At 46.5% G+C, this 21,024-nt stretch overlaps 1 pseudogene; it reads right to left on the bottom strand.

Annotated features, from left to right (window-relative positions):
• Positions 1-13,025: 13,025 nt before the first annotated feature.
• On the bottom strand, positions 13,026-18,370 carry LOC144126346 (uncharacterized; annotated as a pseudogene).
• Positions 18,371-21,024: the final 2,654 nt, after the last annotated feature.

Raw genomic sequence — 21,024 nt, 5'->3', positions numbered from 1 at the left:
GCAACATAACCTGACAGCTGCATTGTTTCTTTTGTAGCAGGAGTTTGGTCTGGGCATATTGGTTCACACCTAAAAACAGATTAAATTGGTAGCAAACACTGGCAAATGCACCAAACGGGGCGGCACTGTGCTGAGTGTTTTTTTCCTCTTTCATTCATTCACGCTGAATTAATCTATTATTAGCTTTTCTTTCCAATTCAGGTTTTTTTTTATTTCTTAGGGGAAAGCAACTTAAGGTAGAACATTTAACAATGTCTCGGGAGAAAGATATAACGGTATCCACATCACAGGGAAAAGTTAACTTCTGAAACGTTTCATACAATTCATTCAAAGAGAACAAATTCAGAGTTATTTTATTTAGACAGACACAAGCACATCTATTACGGGCAATCCGTCCGTCAAAAATAGCGCCGAATTTCTTCTAATTCCAAAGAGGTTTATCAGCTAGCGCCGCAACGTGTTATGTTGAGTCAGTTATAAAGCTTTTTCTATAAATAATGCCTGATTAGCCAAATTCGGGAAAAAACTTACACTTTTATTTACACTGCGCACAAATATTGAACAAAAATTAAGAAATTGAATAGTATTATTAAAATATTCTCCAGTGCAGCCTGTGAATTTCGTCCAATGTTCAACCCACAGTGGTAATTCAGTTTGAGAATATGAGCTAAATCGTTTTCTCAACCACATCTTTATAGCCTGTTAAACTTCCCGTAGGCCGTCAAATCTGTGGTTCTTAAGGCTTTTTTTATACATGCCAATAAATATCAGTCCCATCGTGCCAAATCTTTGCTGCATAAATTTGTGGTACTCGAGACCAGCCCATCTATCCAATCACTTCTGAGGTCCGGAATGAGGGCGCGCATTGTCGTGGTCTAAGACGGCATACTCTAAAAGAATCTCGTCTTATTTGTTACGAATAGCTTCCCTAAGATTCCTTAACTTTTCAATGTAGAGCAGTTTTCACCCTTTTTGGTTGAACTATGATATTTGAATTTTTCTTAGACTTAAGGGATCTTTTAAGATGACATTCCGACCACTGTAGCTTAGTCTCTGGATAATAAAGGTGTGCCTAGGTTTCATGTACTGCCACTATATTTTAAAGAAAAGTATCCCTTTCGGCCTCGTAGAGATCAGGTGTAAGTGTCCCTGGGACTTATCTTGAACACATTATATTTAGCCTAGATGACCCGTCATTGCATCCAGCATTTAATCTACTGCACAATTCCCTGACAGCTATTCCTTGGTCGTGGCGGATAAAGTCATCAGCCGTGGCTTCCTTGTCAGCGTCATAGATGGTCTCTCATTGCTTGTTTTTTCAGCCAACGAAGTGAACACATTGGCAAGTTTTTATCTAACTTTTTACATAGTTTCTATAAATTTTGAATTCTGCTGACGTTCGTCAGTCTCCGGTGAACATGCCTCTATTGGCAAAAATTCTATTACAGCTCTTTGTTTTTCCCTTGATTCCAAGCTTTCACCCGATCTATCTGAAAACGAAACAAATATTTGTTAGATAAGGTTTGGTTTGGTTTGTGAAGGTTTAACGTCCGAAAGCAACTCAGGCTATGAAAGACGCCGTAGTGAAGGGCTCCGGAAATTTTGACCACCTGGGGTTCTTTAACGTGCACTGACATCGCACAGTACACGGGCCTCTAGAATTTCGCCTCCATCGGAATTCGACCGCCGCGGTCAGGATCGAACCCGCGTCTTTCGGGCCAGCAGCCGAGCGCCATAACCACTCAGCCACCGCGGCGGCTTGTTAGATAAAGCTCTATTTGACAAACACAATTACATTGATAAGTTCGAGCTCGTATTATTCATGTTGTGGGAAAAGCAGGTATTACTAGTGGAACTCCCGTATGCGTTGTCTGCGCATGGAAAATCAGAGGCCATATTTCGAGTTTGGGCCATAATAAAACGCGTCATAATCTGCCGCAGCGGCCACACTTATTGGTCGGGGCGCTGGAAGTGGATGTCGGTTGAGTTGAGACTCTGAACGGCGGAAGGAAGGCAGTGCGTTGCGGTTGCCGCAGGGAAACGTCCAGCGGCGCTATTGCTCTTTGCCGGGAAATCGAGCGCGACCATGCGGCAGAGGAAAAATTCAACCACATTACATTAAGAAGGTAATGAAAAGATGTCTTGTTTACGCAGTGGACTTTAATAAATAGAAACAATAGTTCAGGTGCCCTTTTCTGCAGCGTAAAGACCACATGTGTATTTAAAGGAGAAAATATGCAGAGTTTTACATTTATCTTCAGGGTAAAAGCGAACGGAGAGCAAAATTTTTGGCATGCACTCACTCGTTGAACAATATGCATTCCGTGCCTTCCTGAATCAAGACGCCGTGACGACTTGCGGTCTGCAACATCGCTGAACCTAAGTTAGTTCTGTGATCGGACGGCTGTGCAGACGGTAATTTACGTTTTTCATTCCTTTTATGCAGGCACTGCAAGAACCACGAGATGCCGCTGTTTGGTTTTTAATTTTTCTGCACCAAATAAATAAATCTAATGAGCTAAAAAAATCTTCTAGCTGTGTTTCTCTTCATATATGCGTTGGGAGACTTCACAGACGAAGTTTTCAGAGGTTCGGCATGGTACGAAGCGCACACATACCCGCACTGGTGCCTAAACATTAACTTGCAAGCTAGCTCTCGAGCTCAATGCAGAGCCACACCACCGCGGCTATCGAGAACCGTAAGGGAGACCGAAAAACCACATCTTGCATGTCAAACGCCGTTGAAGTAGCGGCGCAGTAGCGCGACAGTGTACTAGTGCGTCGCTGGTGACTGATTATCCGTGGACAAGAGTGGCTTCACGCTGCCAGGCATCATGGTGCCAACAATCATGATGCAGGACGCTTCAACAGCTACCATAGATAGTTATCGAACAGGATATGCATGTTTGTCCGCAGAAAACGCAAGCATATTGCAGGACATTGTGCTGTATGTTACATCATTCAACGTATGCAGACGAGATAACCCTGGTGATAGGGGCGCCATCCGGTTTGAATGCAGAGAACAATTTCTAGAACAAATCAGTGCTCATAAGGTTAAGACGACACCGAATCGCCCAACGAATTAAAAAAACTGGCTAAATTTGTCGTCTATTCAATTCGTTATCGGCAAGATAAGACGAAGCCCCGTAACCTGTTTATAGCAACTTCATATGCCAAAAAACTCATTAACACCAATGAGTTCACTTCCAAGCGAGAGGCTCCGCTTCAGAGCGCGCCACCATGTTGGCTGTCCTTTGAGCATCTGCTGTTTGACGTCACCGTCCGGTTTCTTCGACCCTTTTCGCTGCATCCGAACCAATACATTCGCTTGCGACGTTTCGACTAATCAGTTGTGGTCGGTGCGGCCGATTATGAGGCTTTTTATTATCACACAAACTCAGAATACGACCTAGCAAATCTAAAGTAAATGCCCGTTCGAGACAGTCAATCACATTGAGGAAGACAGTGTTTTACGATCCGAAATGCTGTCTATGACATTACAATCACCGTAATTTTCAAAAATAGGGGTACAGACAAAAATCGCATTTACATAAACCCTTTGTCTTTTTCCCTTAAGAAACGCGCTGTGACCTAGATGACAGTGAACGAATAAATTTAATTTAAAAGACGAACACCGTGAAAAGACATTGCAGACCAAGAAAAGCCATAAGAGACAAGGAAAACATTAGTACGGCAACGCACCTTCAAAAAGCGAGCAAGCCACGTATTCGGCAAACAGAAGCCAGGAGCTAGGGAGCATTGGAAGTGCAAGAAAAAAAAAGTTACTCAGAAAAAGTGGGAAGTGACGGAGGCAAAGCAACGAAGGAATTTAAAAAAAGGGAAACAAACAGCGAACAGATACAGAGGAAAACAAACGGAAGGAAGGAGAGGGAGAATTCAAGGAAATTGGGTTCTGCACCGAGATGCACATGTCAGTGTTTTTTTCTTTTTCCTTAAAAGCAGCTCATTTTCGCTAGTAGTGCCCAAGGCGGCTGCTTGTTCTCTTTGGACCATGGACAGAATGCGTTCCTTCAAGCCAAGAACGTAAAGACGACGAAAGAAGAGTGCCGTGCCTGCACAATGGCGACGGGAAGAACGCCCTCGCATTTCCCGCAGAGTAGCGCCCTGACAGCTTTCAAAGGGGTCCTGCAAACCTCTGTAAACAAGAATTTTTTTCTTCTTTGTACAAAAAGGGGGGACGAAGACTAACATGAGCGAGGAGCACGACGAGCGGTAGCAACTGACCTTAAACTCGAATACGGGAAACAGAGGAAAGCACACAGAAACATATCACCGAAAAAAGGTAAAACACAAAATGTACAGACAACGCGTATGATTGATTCGGCTAAAATGCATTAGCACTGAGCGTTTTTGTTTGGTTCTCCTATATGTGCTTATGTAATTCTCTTTATATTATAACAAATGCATGAACAGAAACATTGTTTAAAGGTCTCTACCACCCGCCACCCGTTGCCTTCCGCCTCGCTTCGTATTCCTAATGCCACTTTCTCTCCGCTCTCGTCTGAAAGATAAAACTGGGATTCTCTCGGTCCACTGTCCCATCCGCCACCCGTCGCCTCCGATCCCCTCTTCGTCTTGGTTTTGGTTTTAAAAGCGTTAGCTCTTATTCATCACGTTTCTCGATTTCTTGGGGTCTGCTACCGCATCATGCACTTATCACGCGCACAACCTGGACACATTTATTATTGTGTAAACATTTTGTATATAATACTTCTCCCCCTATCCTCTCTTTCTGTCCCCTCACCTCTTTCATTTCATTTCTCCATTCTGCCTGATATCCTTTCTTTCCGCTGCCCCAGCTCAGCTCCTTCAATATCGATGGCAGATGCCGGGGCAAAAATCATATTCTTCCTTTTTATTATTACGTCGATAAACAAATACTACTGCCACCACCACCTCCCTTTCGGCATGAGATTTTCCAAGTCCGAAGAATTCACAGTGGCAGCCACCATAGTAAATCAATGTGGCAACTCAATTCGTGATTGATTAGTAATTAGTATATCGAATTTAAGATTGATTGGTGACGTCACTGATATATCTAAGATGGTCACCAATTGATCACGTCACAGAAAAATGCAAGATGGCGGCCTTCATAGGAAATCAATAGCAACCCAACTGATGATTGATTGGGGACGTCACTTATAAATCCATAAGCGTACAAATGCGTATTTCCATTGGTGTATCTCACTTTAATCGCATTCATATTAATTCTAGTAAACCAAACAGCTAATGCTCGTTACTTCAACGTCTTCCAAACGGTGGCGGCATTTTTTGAGGTAAGGAAATGGCGCAGTAATTGCGTCACATCTCGGTGGACACCGAACCGCGCCTTGATAAGAAGGAGGCAGATGGGAGTGAAAGAAGAAAGAGGGAAAGACGTGCTGTAGTGGAGGTGTCCGGAACGATTTCGACCACCTGAGGATTTTTATCGTACACTGACATCGCACAGCGCACGGAGGCGCCTTTGCATTTCGCTGCCATCGAAACGCCCTTTTCCTCTTTTTGTCCCCGCCCCTCTTCTCTAAAAATGGACAGAGGCATATCATTTTTTCCACTTTGCCACCTGCCAACCGTAGCAGGTTCAGGCTTTAGTGCATACCCTTTCCTTAAGAGTCCGAGCGACCCCCGGTTTGGGCCGGGCACCGGTGTGCCAGCAGTTGCCAGTGATGTCCCGATTCCTGGAGGCGAAGCACTTGCGAGAGCTGGAACAACACCGGTAGCTGGAACAGGCCTGGGAGCTAAGGTGGTCCCGTGAATCCGAGCGATCTCGGGACCTGCAGGAACCTGTGGACTTGGAGTGACCGCCAGCGTCCCTCCCCGACTCCAGGCAGGCGTGGGAAGATGTCCAGTCGCATGCCAAATCCCTCCTGTGCCCTTGTTCTTGGTCTGCTCTGTTGTCCAGATGTTTTGTTCTCGCTGTCTGTTGCTGCGTTGGTCTCGCTGTCTTGCGTACGTTTTTCCCACTGTCGTTCTTTATTATGTGCGGGGTCCTGTACTGGTCCCGGCAGTACTTGTCTCCGAGTATGCGCCCTTTCCCACAAAAGGCACACCTTGGGTCACATGTATGTTCTTCAGGGGGGTTGCTCATACCACATCCTCGACACTTATTGTTGTCTGGGTTCGGGAATACGTCAGCTCGATATCGAAGTTGGCCACATGTCACACAGATTTCATATTTCTTTTACAGAGTTCGCAGCGTAGTAGCATACATCCGTAATAAATCCAGAGCAGCACTGTCTCATCATCGAAGAGAAACAACACGGTGCGAGGCTCACAGACAAGTCGCCTGACTCCCATCACCTTCAGGTTACGCGAGCAGTACAACATATCTTGAATGCATTCTATGATGTCCGCGACCGGAGTTCCGTTTATAATTCCTTTTCCGCAGCCTCCCGCAGTATTCAGGTAAACAAAGGTTTCAACGCGTCTCTTTGGCATTCGTATGCAGCCGAATTTAACGCGACATCGTTAAGGGCCCCGTGTCGCAGAAAAGCCGGTGTCGTCGGCGTCGGCGGCGTTGGCCGTGAGCGAAAAATCCCTCCTCCCCTTCCTCCTCATCGCAATGTACGCCACTGCCCCAACAGATAGTGCGCGACGCCAGCGCCTCCCGATCGGCTCGTTCGGGCGCAGTGGGGCCATATGGGCATGCAGGAATCACGCGGTGAGCGGCGAACAACGCAGCGCACATCCAAAGCGCGTTCACCACGAAGCTTGCGGCTTGCTGCCCGTTCGTTCGGCGCGTAAGCTAGGCTGACGTTCGTGGCATCGGGTTTGTCGCGAACGATGTGCCGACGATCTATGACTGCAACTTGGGTCCCGCGCGTTTCGGCAAGGCGCCTAACAGCGCTTCTACGTAGCTTTCCGCTCTGCGCGTCCGTTTCACCGTAAGTAGCAGAGCGATTTGTCTAACGGGCAAGGCGTCACGCCGAACGGGCGTTGGCATTCTGTGGACAGCCTGGCAGTGCTGCAACACGCTGTCACATTCCACTCCTAAAGGCGAAGCTTAATTGTCCTCCAATTTTCCAGGAACTGTTCCATCCTCTCGGGGCTGTCAATGCCTATGAGAGACCAGTTCTGCTTGTGGTTGACGAGTACGATATCTTCCTTAACTTCCACCGGCCTAAAAACTGCCGCTATCTTCACCGCGTCTTGTACTGTAGCGTCAGTGCGTTTCATGGTCGGTTGGAGACCTTCTTTTGGTCTGTGCACTATTTTACGGAACTCGGGGGAGATGCGCGTCTGCTGCGTGTCAACAGGTTGCCCCAAGAACATGGACCCCAACCTACACGAAGAGCGCAGAAAGGCGAGAGCCGAGTACATCAAAAAATCACTAGCCCCCAGGCAACAACGGTGTATGTGGACGCAGCCACATACTCCAGAAGGACGGGGCAAAACAACCCCAACGCGGTAGCGGCTGTGATAAACTCGGACATGCGAGAAATCATCAGCGCGTCGCTACTGGACTGCATGATAGTCGACGCTGAAGAAGTGTCCGTCGCTCTAGCGGCAGCGGAGGGCTACCGGACTAAGCGATCCTTAACAATACTAACCGACTCGCAAACGGCATGCCGAAACTTCTTGTTTGGCAGAATAGGTCACAGAGCGCTCCGTATACTCCGCTCTGGGGACCAACCCAAACAAAGCACAGAAGAAGAACCAATAAAGCATACGATAGTATGGACGCCGGGACACGCGGGAGTGGAAGGCAACCAAGTGGTCGACAGGGTAGCGCGAGGGTACACTTCTTACCGAGCTCCCCCCACAAGCGAACTCGAGGAAGCCGTACCTGTCTCTCGAGATTACTCGGTAATCTTAAACCACTACAAGGGCTGCAGGAAATGCTACCCACCACCACATAAATCTCACTCCAGGGAAGACGCCGTCGCCTGGAGGCTGCTACAGACGGGCTCATGCCCGAATCTAAATACTCAACAAAATACAACCCACACAATACACAGACAAATGCCCATGGTGCCATGAAACACCCGCGCTCTATCACATAACGTGGGCCTGCCAGAAAATAGAGGCGGCACCAAAAATACCAAACCCGAGTGCGGAGCAATGGAAAGGAATGCTCTCCAGCTACCGTCAGGACGTCCAACTTGGGCTGATCCGGCGTGTACAGCTGGCAGCGGCATCCAGCGGAACCCTGGACTAGGGGCAGACGACCATTGCTAAAAAGATGGAAGACACCATCTGACTCCGCCAAATTCCTCACCTACTCTCTAGAGCTCAATAAACGTTTTCCTTCCTTCCTTCCTCGCCGGCTTCCTTCCACCTCTCTTTTTCGCCATTGTTTGCGCTACACCTTTGTTTTACTTCCCATCTCGGCTTGGGTCGCCAGCTTGCTGTCCCTCCCTCCTTTGCCAGAACGCCTTGACTTTTGAAATATTAAACTTTAACTAACCTACTGTATTTGTCTCACATATCGATGGATTCGAACCTGGCTACGGAGATCGCGTTTCGATGGAGGTGAAACGCAAGAGCACCGAGTTCCCGGGTTCGAACCCGGCTGTGGCGGCTGCGTTTCGATGGAGGCGACACGCTAAGGCGCCCGTGTGCTGTGCGTGTCCGTGCACGTTAAAGATCCCCAGGTGCTCGAAATTATTCCGGAGCCCTCCACTAGGCACCTCTTTCTTCCTTTATTTTTTCACTTCCTCATTTATCCCTTCCCTTACGGCGCGGTCCAGGTGTCCGCAGATATGTGAGACAGATATTGCGAAATTTCCTTTCTTTAAAAACCAGTGATGGCAGTATACGTTGGAGGTCGAAATTTTTCCCGAGCCCTCTACTACGGCACGTGTTTCTCTCTTGCTTCTTTCACTTCCACCTTCCCTTCTCTTTTTGTTCGGTTCGGGTGTCTTCCGAGATGTTAGACAATTGCTGCGCTATTTCCTTTCCTCAAAAACCAATTTTCAATCTCGGTGGACACTCAAACCGAGCACTAGCGGAAGGGAGGAAGGTGAAAGTGAAAGAAGGAAGAAAGAGGTGCCGTAGTGGAGAGCTCCGGAATAATTTCGACCACCTTGGGTTCTTTAAAGGGAGACTGAAGCACTTTTTGCAAAAATTGGGCTTGCGGCGGCCCCTTAGAGTTTTTGATGCTGCAAACTCGAATATCGAACTAAAATTGGGTAAAAACAAGCGCTAATTGTCGTTTTTAGCAGAAATACGCAGCCGGCGCCTCGGGGCACATCGCGGGTCGCGCCGCCGCCTCTGATTGGCCACGAAGACGTGACGACATTTCGAGGACCAGCGAAGCTGCCGATATGGCTCCAGTGCTGCGTAAGCTGCGTTGCGTGCTGATTGCAGCTCTTCGCGGTGTTGTAAAAGCGATTATAGGACACTTTTGACACTCACGTGAACATAAGTGCTTCACTGTATACGTTCGTACCAGTTGCGCACGCAAGCGACGCAGCATCTCCGTGGCGGGGAGCGAAGAGCAGCCGGGAACGTCTACCGGCGTTGGAAACTTGCTCCGGTACGTAGTACGTCATTTTTCGAAGTTGCATGTCGTTATTGGCAGAAGCTTGACGACTGTCCGATAACTTTCTCGCGATAAGCCACTTCGCACAATGCCTTTCGGACTTTGAGGAAGATTCGGAAGGTCGTGACAGTGCGCCTGTAGTCCACAGAAACGACTAAACCGGAATGTGTTTGCTTTCGCTTGCCCTACGATGTGTTCTTGATCGTGCCGTGGCATGGTGTGTGAAAAGACCCGCGACCACATTTTTCTCACCTGGCAATAGCACAACGTACAAAGCTTTGCATGGAGTAGAAAGTATTATGTTGCTGCACAATTAATTGATTGTGCGTGATCTGAGTGCGTTCGTCTGCTGCGATGTGATTCGCAATATTGCTTTGGTTACGCTGGAGAGCGGCAGTTATACCCGAAGCTTGATGCAACGGAAAGGCGACTTCGCTAGCTCACATGTACTGCGCCAAGACTCGCTGCCGTCGGTAGGGGCCTCCCTTTCGAAAGGAGCCGTCCACAGTGCTCTCGTAGTTAGTAGTGCATGCGCCGGCCGGCACCATTCGCGAAGAAATTCCCGGTACGTGTCTGATGCCGGTACGCGATTTTTTCGCATGTAGGGTGGCACCCAGTTGTGCATAACCGTATTTTCGCTGTGGCTGCAATATTACTCGTTCATAGCAGGTGTTTGTCTGCATGCACAGAATGGAAGATGAGTACTTCTGCTGCATTTATTACCAAGTGCGAGAAATCGCTAGGAAAGACCTGCTCTGTGCGGCTACTGCGAAATTTATGATAGCCTGTGGTTTAACACAACAATTCTTGAAAAAAAACAGCAAATGCTCCACTAATGAGTGAGAAATTTGAATCAACCCTGGGGGAAACTTTAGCACTTTTCATTCACAGGCTATAGCGAAATGGAGTGTACTTGCTGTTTGGCTCATCGGAAAACAAATGAGAAAGTCGACGCTTTATACCAAGTTGTCTCCAGGATACAGTCTGAGAAAACCACTTTTTTTCTGTGTTCCCGCAGAGAGAGGTTTATACAGAGGTGTAAGTTGTTTTCAGTGCTTGAGGTTTTTGCAAAGTGAGAGCAAGAAAAGGGGCTGTTTGGAGTGAGGACTACTTTAAATTAGCTGGGTCTGCTGAATTCTGGCAGGTTTTCTTGCAATCACTGTGCAGGAACCTGGCACTAATGTGATTGACATGAAGAAACCACATGGCAGAAAACCAGAATTTTATTCCGCTTTGAAGCCAGGAAAAAGTATTTGTGGTGCTCTAAAAATGTTGATAAGGTGCATTAATTTGTGAAGATTGGCAGAACATCTCCTACCATTCAGCGAGGTCACACAAGATAATTGTGTCCCAATACCAACCTGCAAGATAAGACCGCAGGGATTACATGGGTTGTAACTTCAGTCAGTGGCCATTGCCATTGAGCAGTCATGTACAAGCTGGCCGAGCGTTTTTCTGCTATAGGTAGTAGGCGACAGCCTCCTGGCATCCAGCATTTCAGTGACTGCTTGTGATGATCCACTACGCCAGCAGCAACAAAACAGTTAGGCACATGTTGAACCAATATCAAGTTGCATTTTACTACACTGAATAGCTGTATTGTGGCATTTATTGCCGCCGGTGCCAAGCAATTATGTCCGAGTTAGCAAAACTTCCTTCGTTTATGGGGAGTTGAGGACGCTGCCCTAAAACTCTCGATCACTTGAGGCTCTTCAGTATGACAGAAAAAATAAGGCAGTTAGGCTGAACTAACACCAACTTGAAAGATGCAGCTGCACGGATTAAACAAATCGTAGCTTCTACAGCTGAGTGAGTTCGCAAGTCCACTTCAAATAAGATTTTGTCAGCTAAATTATTTTTTTAAATCTTGGGCATAAATGCAGATATGAGGGCTCCATGCAGTAATTATACGCTAGCAGCATATGGATGTATGCACAGTAGACACTTGTTCAGGGAACTGAATTAAGAGAGAAGGTCTGTTTGGCTTATCGAACGCTTAGAAGGGCAAGCTAAAGCAACAAAACTCTAATCATGTCAGAATTGCTACTGCGAATAATAAAATAAATAAAAACCCTGTCACCGAAAAAAATAAAAACCATGTTGGAAGCTTGTTGGCAATGCAAACCTACTTGTGTCAAGGACAAAAAATCACCTCTGAAGATCTGTAATTGGGGTGAAACTTTCCTTCGTAGTCTGCCCTGGCATCTAGCTGTCTCCCTAATATGGCTTTGGATTGAGGTAGTTGGTCTGTTTGCAGTTCATGCATGGTTAAATGGTTGGACATAGACATCCAACACTGGATACAATATCGTTCAACTAAATGTTGTGAAAGATTGAGCTACGTCAACAGTCTGGTGGAAAGGGCCGTAGTCGAGGGCCAACACACTGAACTCCTAGCTATAAATGTGCCTTGTGCCCATTTCTTCACCATCATTGCCCTTCCAATCAATAAGGCCCAAAATATTGCAACATGTTTACCGCAAAAATGCAGAGCAGAAAGGTGGCAAGAAAAAAAGTTTTTTTTCTGCTTACCAAATGACTATACCATGAAGCACACTAAGCAAAATGATTAAGTCTTCTTTCGTGCTAGCCTGCAAATTGTCGAGAAATGCAGAAGCATAGCGCTTTTAAGATCATGCAGATACTGTGGTATACTGTATGGTGTGTTCACCACTGTCTGTCGCCAGTAATATTTTCTAGAAGACAGCAATGGTTGCTAAATATGTGGTAGTAGTGCATTGGTTCTTCTTTCGTAATGGCAGATAAGAAGTATGGGAGATTTCAATCTTTAAAAAATAAAATGAAGAGAGAGCCTCAGTCCAGCGACCAACGTTCCAACAAGAGGACTTGTTTTTGTCAGGTCAATTGCGGTCATCATTGGCGGAGGTTATATAGGCCCTTCACTCTAAGGAGGGTGGACTGGAGTTATGGTGGGGAGTGGAGTGAGGAGGGTGGGAAGATGGCGCACTTGGTCTTCAAACAGCTCTTGTCTGGCCATGGAGGCTATCACCAACAGGTAGGAGAGAAGCAGGTTAATAGCCATACTGACATGAAAAGAATGCAAAAACAGACCACCCACCCCCTTTTCAAAAAATATGCAACAGAATCAAAATGAACAATGGCAATAAAACAGCAAAAGGTAAAAAAAGCTAAAGGAAAAAATGATATAAAGGAAAGGATACAGGCGTTAAAGTGGTTATCAAGGTTGCGTTCTTTTCCTTTATAATCTACGCAGTCCCCAGCATATAGTGCACAGTGGTCTACATACTTGCTAGTGGCTGCATGATTTTTCCTACTCTGCCTTCTTATGTTTAGTAATGTCTGTTTTTCTGTTTTTTTTGGCGAACCAAACATTTTGGTAACTAGTTTTCCCTAATTTAAGTATACGGTGCATGTCATCACATCCTTTGCTGTACATTTTTACCGGTCACAATGGCTATCAAGCCACATTCAGATTTGGGATATGCGGCAAACCCCATACTACTTACCAGTATTTTCTCTGCAGATGGTAAGAAACTGATCATTGTCTGTTGAACCTTGACTTTCTTTTCTCGACCAGGTTCTTTTTTGGGGCCTTTGGAAAACTGCTGCTGAGTGGTGGACGAGATTCTGGAGCAGTTTTCCTCTCCTGAGGCTGCATGCTCTAAGCCATGGCCACAACCTTGTCGAGGAGGCGTTTGACGTAGCCTGCGTGAGCATTTCATCTTGTAGCTTGTGCAATATTCACTTTCTTCGTGATCAAATAAACTAGGTGGTGCAAGCTTACCATGAGTGGGTGGCTCCTTTACTTTACAAGCTGTTGGGTCACCACCTGCTGCCTTTGGGTAACGCACACACCATCGAAGTGTGCCAACCTTTGTGCGTGCCTGACCACGTCCACTGTTCTCGTTGTAGTGAAGTACAGCAAGTTGGGTCCTAAACGTTGCATAGGACAGTGTGAAAACGTGTTACCTTGTAACATATGTAAACAGTCCAACTGTAAAGATAGTGTGACAAAATAAGGCCACTGATGGGCGTTGAGCACAACACGATGTTAGCAATTAGTGCTTGAAAGCACCATGAGCACGCGTGATGAAAATACTGGAGGAGCAAAGTACTACTTTTGAAGAGCTATGAGAACAAAGCATCGCCTCAGTTGCCGTGCGGATTGAAAATGAAAATGCAGTGCTTGCATGGTGAACACCGCCGAAACTCTAAATGCCCACAAAGCGCCGGCATCTAAAATCCCTTCCGATTCGGTCGACTGTGTTTTTAATTTCTGTTTAGACGACATAAGAAATGATGCAACTATTGACAATTTCAGTAAGTGTAATTTAAGATGGGCACCTGTTCATATAGTTGTGGCACGTGCCTACATGCCTTTCACTTTTTCTACAGATACATGTCTAACATTTGTTTTGTTTAACACAATTGTTTTGTGATATCGATGGCTTCTGACTGTAAAAGTAGAGAACAGAAGGCAACAGCTTACCTGGCCCTCATTCCCAAATACGAATAATGGTAGGTCTTTGGTTCAAAATGCACTAGAAGGCTATGAAAAGCCTCTAATCCATAGGTTTGATGTCTAGTAGATAGCCGCGGCATGTCTTGCAGAAGGGCCTTAGAATTTGCAATGTCTTGAAGCTTCTGGAAAGCCTTTGATTCTAAAAAGAAACGGCCATTATCATCTCTTTGTAAAGCTCTAAGTGTGCGGCTTGCTGTATGCTTTGCATCAACCAGTTAAAAAGTGTGTCAGTACACCTGTAAATAAACTTGTGTTCAGTAATGCACATCTTATAAGTTTCGATAGTTTTATTAAACATTGGTATTTGAGGTGCGCTGTAATAAATGGTATGGAAGAAACTGAAACAGCCATTATTTACTTAGCTCATGAAGCTTTTCATTGAAATCCTGCTGCATTGCACAGGTTGCTGAAATCTTGGAATCCAGTCTATTATCTCAACAACCATAGGTTTCCGTCCTCTCCATTGCATTCCTTGCCATTTCCTCTTGATTTCTACCAGGATATCATTAACTCGTTTGTTCACTTACCCACTCTGCTCTCTTCATATCATAATGTTACACTTTTCAGTTTCACAGCTTGCAACATTGTGCTCAATCTAAGTTCAACTTTTTTTGCTAAATTTGTTTCTGCACCATAAGTGAGTACTGGTAAGATACAGCTGTTGTACAATTTCCTCTTGAGCGATACGGGTAAATTACCATTCATAATTTCAGCATACTTGTTAAATTCACTGGTCCTTGTTCTTATTATCCTGTTTCTTTCCCTCTCATGGTCTGGATCTGCAGTCATTACCTACACTAATTAGACTTCTTCCCTTCCCACTTTTAATGCTTTGCTGCCTATCATAAACCACTGCTCGCTTCAAAGACTGTTGGACGTTGCTTAAGTTCTATGCATAAAGTTTGTAGACCCACTGTTCTGCTTTGCCTGTCGAGGTCATCGATAATCCTTTGCAGTTTGTTCCGAGTTCATTTTTCGAAAGCGCTAACACAAAACGGACAAAGAAGGAACACACATGGACAAGCGCTCATCCCTGTCTGTTCCTTCTCTGTCCATGTTGTTTTAGCGCTTTCGAAAAATGACAAACCTGCACCAACTAGCCCGATTCGCCACTCTTCTGGAGTTCCGAGTTCTTTAGCAAGGCAACGTGATCACCAAATTTCATTAACTCTTATCGCCAGTTCTTCTCATTTGAGGTCTGTGAATACCTCCTGTAAACACGCAGTGAATAGTACTCTAGAGATTATGTCTCCCTACCTGAAACCATCTCTTATTGGAATTTTATTACTTTATATATCAAACCTAGATGTGCCTAATTATGCTTCGCTAGGGCCTTTCACATATTTTCATTACAAAATGTAACATACCTTCTCTGAACCACTGATTGGGTTCAATGTCACCGTGCAAGCACGTGGGGAACGATGCCTGGTCGTGTGTGTGGATGTCCCTTGTGTGGTTAAGAAGTGACAGCCATTTGGGCACAATGAGTTCTGCTTTGCCTTCGCTGGATGCTGCCGCCCAATACAGATGGTTACACACAGATTTAATCCAGGGTGCAAGTTCCTTGCAGTCATTTTGTTTTGCAGCTGTGTGCAGTTTCTTGGTGACACCTAAAATGCATTTAAAAAAATATAACTAATGTAATATATTTCATAAATATGCTGAAAATAACATTTTATCAGCCACCGTAAAGCCGCAGATGCTAGATACCTTTTGCCATGTTCTACACGTCGAACTCATGGGTGATTGCAGCTTTGTTGTTGCGGTGAAAGCACTTGATCTGTGTATGACGGTCGGTCACCAGCACTGCTACCTTGATGCTCTCACCCTCCAGAAAAGCAAGGCCTTGCTTCAGGCCTTCTAACTCCATGCGACAGCTGCCGCCAGCATCATTGTACTGTGGAATGGTAATGGCAAAGGATATTGAGTGATGTGCAGCGTGTCTACCAATTAAAAAAAAAGACTGCATGTATTGAGGTCTCTCCTTCCCAGCTGTAGCTATTTTTGAGAAAATAAATCTTTGTATTTCTAACAATGGTAGTGCTGTGCTGATGCTTCATCTACCAGCACGGGGATTCAAGGCTAAGCCAATGATAATGCATGCGCTGTAGAAAGAAGTGATGATATTTAAATGTTGCGTTACAGTTCATTTGGCGGCATTAGTGAGCTATAGAAATTTACAGAACGTTGTTGTAGCAAAGTGGAAACGCACCTGCACGACTTCAAAATGCAAGACTTTGTGGCGTTAAACGTCCATCAGAGTATACGTGCCATATTTAGCACTAAATCCTGGTGAATCAGCCCGTCCATCTCAAGCAAGGTTCACCTGTTGGCCTTGCAGCTCTTGCAGCAGACTTTTCTGCTCTTCTTTCCAAACCTGAAAAAAAAAAACAGTGCACATTGAACCTTGACCATGCAAAGAAAGCTGGAAACTTCTTCACAATGACTCCTTGCCCTGTCAATTGCAGGCCACAGATATGAACGCTGGATTGCAAAAAATGTCCTGTTGCTCACAACCGGTACACCAATTGAAGCCGCATTCTCAGTGTAGCTGTTGGGTTGCATCCAGAGAAGAAAACTGCTGTGCAAAGCTGCAGGTTGAGCATCGGCTGCTGTTTTTCGACGTCCCGATTACACCAGTAAACGAAATAACCAGATGTACACTCCCCACAAACTTCTAGAAGTGTGCCTTCACACTCGAATCAGACTGTACGAGGTGCGAGGCACTCTGTGCACAGCTGGAAAAGCCTCCAAAGGTACTTCGCCTGCACCAAAAAAATTTTGTTGCCGCGTTCATCTGGGGAGTTTCCGACACATCCCTGCCTGGAAGAGAATGGGCAAATTTTCAATCGCACTGGACAGCCTAAACACGCCACCTTGCATGAAAAACATCAGGAGTGATTGTTTATGGCACCAGAGTAAAAGTAAGGCAAACAGGTTTTTATCATACTGTTAATAAATCGCATACTTCTCTTCAAATTCTTCGCATGGACTGTAGTTCTCATCATCGTAGCTCTAATCTCCACCTTCGTCTTCTGTGCTGTCATCATTTTCAATGGCCTCTCTTTGGATTGGCATGGTCGTTTGAGTGGCTACATTTATCATGGGGCTGCCAACCTGAATGCCTAAAAATCATGCGATATGTGCAGCTGTATTTCGTAGTTGTTACCACTGCACGGAACATAGAATATGCGGAAATTTTAGTACAACTGAAAACCTCTATAACGCTTTGCCCCCTTCCCTGTCATTATTGTACAAATGCATGCATCAAAAATGTACGCTGATTGTGGAGGCACATACCGGTAGATACAGTGTGTGGTTTTGTCTGAGAGTGGTGTGATGCCATGCTTCTTTCACACATGCCTGTGCAGCTGTGCTTTTTGTCGCTGGCCGCATCGTTGCTTGGACAGACTTGTGTCTTCCCTCACAAGACTCTGTCAGTTTGACCTCCAGCGTTGCATCATGTGCTGAATCTGCAATAATGAGCATGTTATCATATAATGTGTAAGGCGTCAATGCCTTGCATTACTGTGCTTGCTGAAGATTGGTCATTACCAGTGAGAGCGAGGATACTTAGTGAATTTTCCACGCCGAAGTTTTCATGTGGCATTGCACACAGATCTGCACCAGCTTCTGTTGTGACATCTGCAGCACAGACAGACATGATTTGATGCACAGTATAGGCATGCACAACTAAATGTTCAGACTGAATGTAGCGTCATTGCCTGTTGAGCTACCAGAGGGACCGCCCAATTTTGGATCAAGTTTTTCCATGCTTGATCCTTCTCCAAGCAGTTAATTCTGCAAGGACCTGAAAGGATAAAAAGCGTACTGGATTACTGAATTGCTCTTTACTGAAAATTTTTCTATGAAAGCAAGAAAACCGCGTATGTGAAGTCGTTCTCGGCTGTTTGGTGATCATCTAAATGTATGTTTACCTCGTAAGAATACTATGACGCCTGCCGACTTGTCGCATTTGCATAACCACATCGGAATTGGACAGATTTAAAAAGTGTGAAGCTATCGGTTACGGACATAGGGGAATAGCGAGGCGCCAGTGCGCATGCGCAGGATCATTACCATTATAATTTCCCGTCCAGTCTGCACGCGAGGAATCATCAGCAGTGTTTCATTGATGAGTTAAGTGACGTTTAGCGCAGGGGTCTCTATAGCATATCCCCTTGCGCGAGAAAAGGAAACCCGAGTACAGCCGCGCGGCGCTGTGCCCGTACCATCGCGGGATCGCTCTCCGCGTGCGCTACTCGTGGTCAAACGCTTCATGCAAAGCTCCACACGCAAATGAGACCAGAATTGCCGCAGAGTAATGAATTTAAAATCGGAAGTAGAAGCACTCACCTCATGTTTCCTTCTTTTAGAAAGTGCACTTCTTGGCGTTCGTGGCATGCTTCTTTCGTGCAAAAATAGTGAAGGAACCGCGTCAGGGTTCAGCCGTGCCTCTTTGACCGAAACCCCTAGCGATCGCATTAGGGACAAGCTCTGCACGTAGTCGCTGTCACGAAGGTGCTTCGAGCAGAGTACGCTTGCTTTGGTCGGCTTGAAATTCTCCCTCTTCACAGCAACGACCCACTGCGCTGCGAGCTTTTGATCTTTCGGGAAAGTGTGGAAGACGACATCATCGCGGCCGTAGGTGCTCGTACACCCGAACGCACAGCAGTACCTCATGTTAGGTCGGCTGCACGTGGTCGGATGCTCAAAACTTGGCTGAAACACTTTGGGATTACTACCACAACGCAGGCAACACGAGGAACAACGCGCGCTGAAAGCACGTTCGGGTGACTCGGAAGGTCTCCGGCTCCTCATAGTGACGTCACACGGGCCGACAAGGAGGAGGTTTTCCTCTCTGCTGTTCTCCTCTCCTGCGCTCTTTCGGGACGCGGGAGATTTGAACGGCGCGCATTCAATCTGTGATTGTGGCGGTGCTTTTGCAACAACTGAAAAAATAAGTTTACAAGCATGATCAACAATGAGTATACTTCAAAAGCCTAGAAGGTTAGCAGATTTGAAAACCGCCTCAGTCTCCATTTAACGTGTACTGCGGCGCCGGGGCCGGATGGCATAACATACAATTCACTACTCAGTCTGGACGATGTCTCGCTTCAGGAACTCACGGAGCTCTTTAATAACCACTGGCACGCTAGGACGCTCCTGTCAGCCTGAGCCCATGCCAGCATGCGATTTATACCCAAACCGGGCAAACCCCTCACCCTTGAAAATTTGCGCCCCATCTCTTTAACGAGCTCTATCGGCAAGCTCTTCGAGCATGTTATTCTCAACCGCCTGCAACCGTTCCTAGAAACAATAGGCTTCCTCTCCAACGTTCAATTTCGCTTCCATCCAAACATCGCGGCGCAAGACGTACTTCTCGCCCTGAAAGAGCCTCTTATTTACACTAAGCGCCGTACAGCCGCTACGCGAGCCATACTGGTTCTGGATATTCATAAGGCTTTCGACACTATTAAGTCATGACTATATCCTGACGACATTAGCCACCACTGGCTGTGGCACCCGCATATGGCAATATGTTCGGGCCTTCCTTCAGGGACGCACGGCAAAACTCTATCTTGGGGATGTCGCCTCCCAGCCTTTCCCCTGCCTAACCGGAGAACCCCACAAGGGGCGGTCCTATCAACTTTACTTTTTAACATTGCCCTAGCGCCACTGCCAAAGGCCCTTGCTGCTATCTAAGGGCTCCACACGGCCATATACGCAGACGATATAGCCCTCTGGACAACGGGAGGATCCACTGGAACAACCCAGGATATCCTGCAATCTGCCATAGGCATCACCACCACCGAATTAGCAAACACAGGCCTCCGTTGCTCTCCAAATAAATCGGAACTCTTGCAGCTGAAACCCCTGCCCAGTGACCCCCCATTGAACTGCACATGTACGGGAATCCAGTGCCCATTGTGTCTCAGGCGAAGATTCTCGGCCTTCTTATTAACAACACACTAGATGCTACCCCCCCCCCCCCCTTCAGCTCTTTCAAAGACAGACCAAACAGGTGGCTGCACTAATCAAGCGGGTCGCAGCACGCAATCATGTGCTGTCAGAACGCGAGACCCTCAATATGACAACTGCATTAATCATCAGCCGCATTACATACCACCTCCCATACCACATACTCACTCAGCGCCAAACACAACAGGCAGACATCCTAATACGCACGGCTGTCACCTCCGACCTACGTCTTCCACGGACGGTTAGCACGAAACGCCTCCTGACCACTGGTACCCACAATACCGTGATCGAATTAATAGAGGCTCAACGCACCAGCCAATTAGTCCGCCTGAGTCGCACGGAAACAGGACAATGCCTACTGCGACAGCTTCGTCTCAATCCAGCCATTCTAACCCCAACAAGTCCTACACCTTACATGATCTCGCTGCGCATTCAGGATCACATATATCAGAAGCCCCTACCGCGCAATATGAGCGCTACCCTCCATCAGTGTAGGCGGCAGGCTCGAGCGAGCTATTACACCAAAACATGCAGCAACCGCTCCGATATCCTTTATGTCGACGTGGAAGAAAATTCTAAAGTAGGATTCTTCACGGCAGTCGCAGCCTGTGAAGACGGCACTTTGGGGGCCACCGCCACTATCCGAACTAATTCACCTGCAGAGGCAGAAGGAGCTGCCATCGCACTTGCGCTGGCCAACTCCACCATTGAATAAAACATAACCGATATTTTCACAGATTCCCAGGCCGCATACCGCCACTACCTAAAGGGCGTGGCGACGGCCACACACCGTATTCTTGCCACAGCCACCTCTCTCGACCGAACGGTTACTCTGTCGTGGATCCCTGGGCATGCCTCGATCCCTGGTAATGAGCACGTTCATGCGCCATGCGCTGGCTCGAGAACTCTCCTCCCGGACCCCGGGCGATCAGGCACCCAACCCTACGCAAAAGACCCCATCGGTCCTTTATACATATCCTCAAATCACCGCATTCTAGAAACTCAGCCGCATGACATTACCACCACTCTACAG

The sequence above is a fragment of the Amblyomma americanum genome, chromosome 3, assembly GCF_052857255.1.
Source record: "Amblyomma americanum isolate KBUSLIRL-KWMA chromosome 3, ASM5285725v1, whole genome shotgun sequence".
Classification (NCBI taxonomy): Eukaryota; Metazoa; Arthropoda; class Arachnida; order Ixodida; family Ixodidae; genus Amblyomma; species Amblyomma americanum.
The sequence above is the reverse complement of the archived record's forward strand: the minus strand, read 5'-3'. Positions and strand labels throughout refer to the sequence as shown.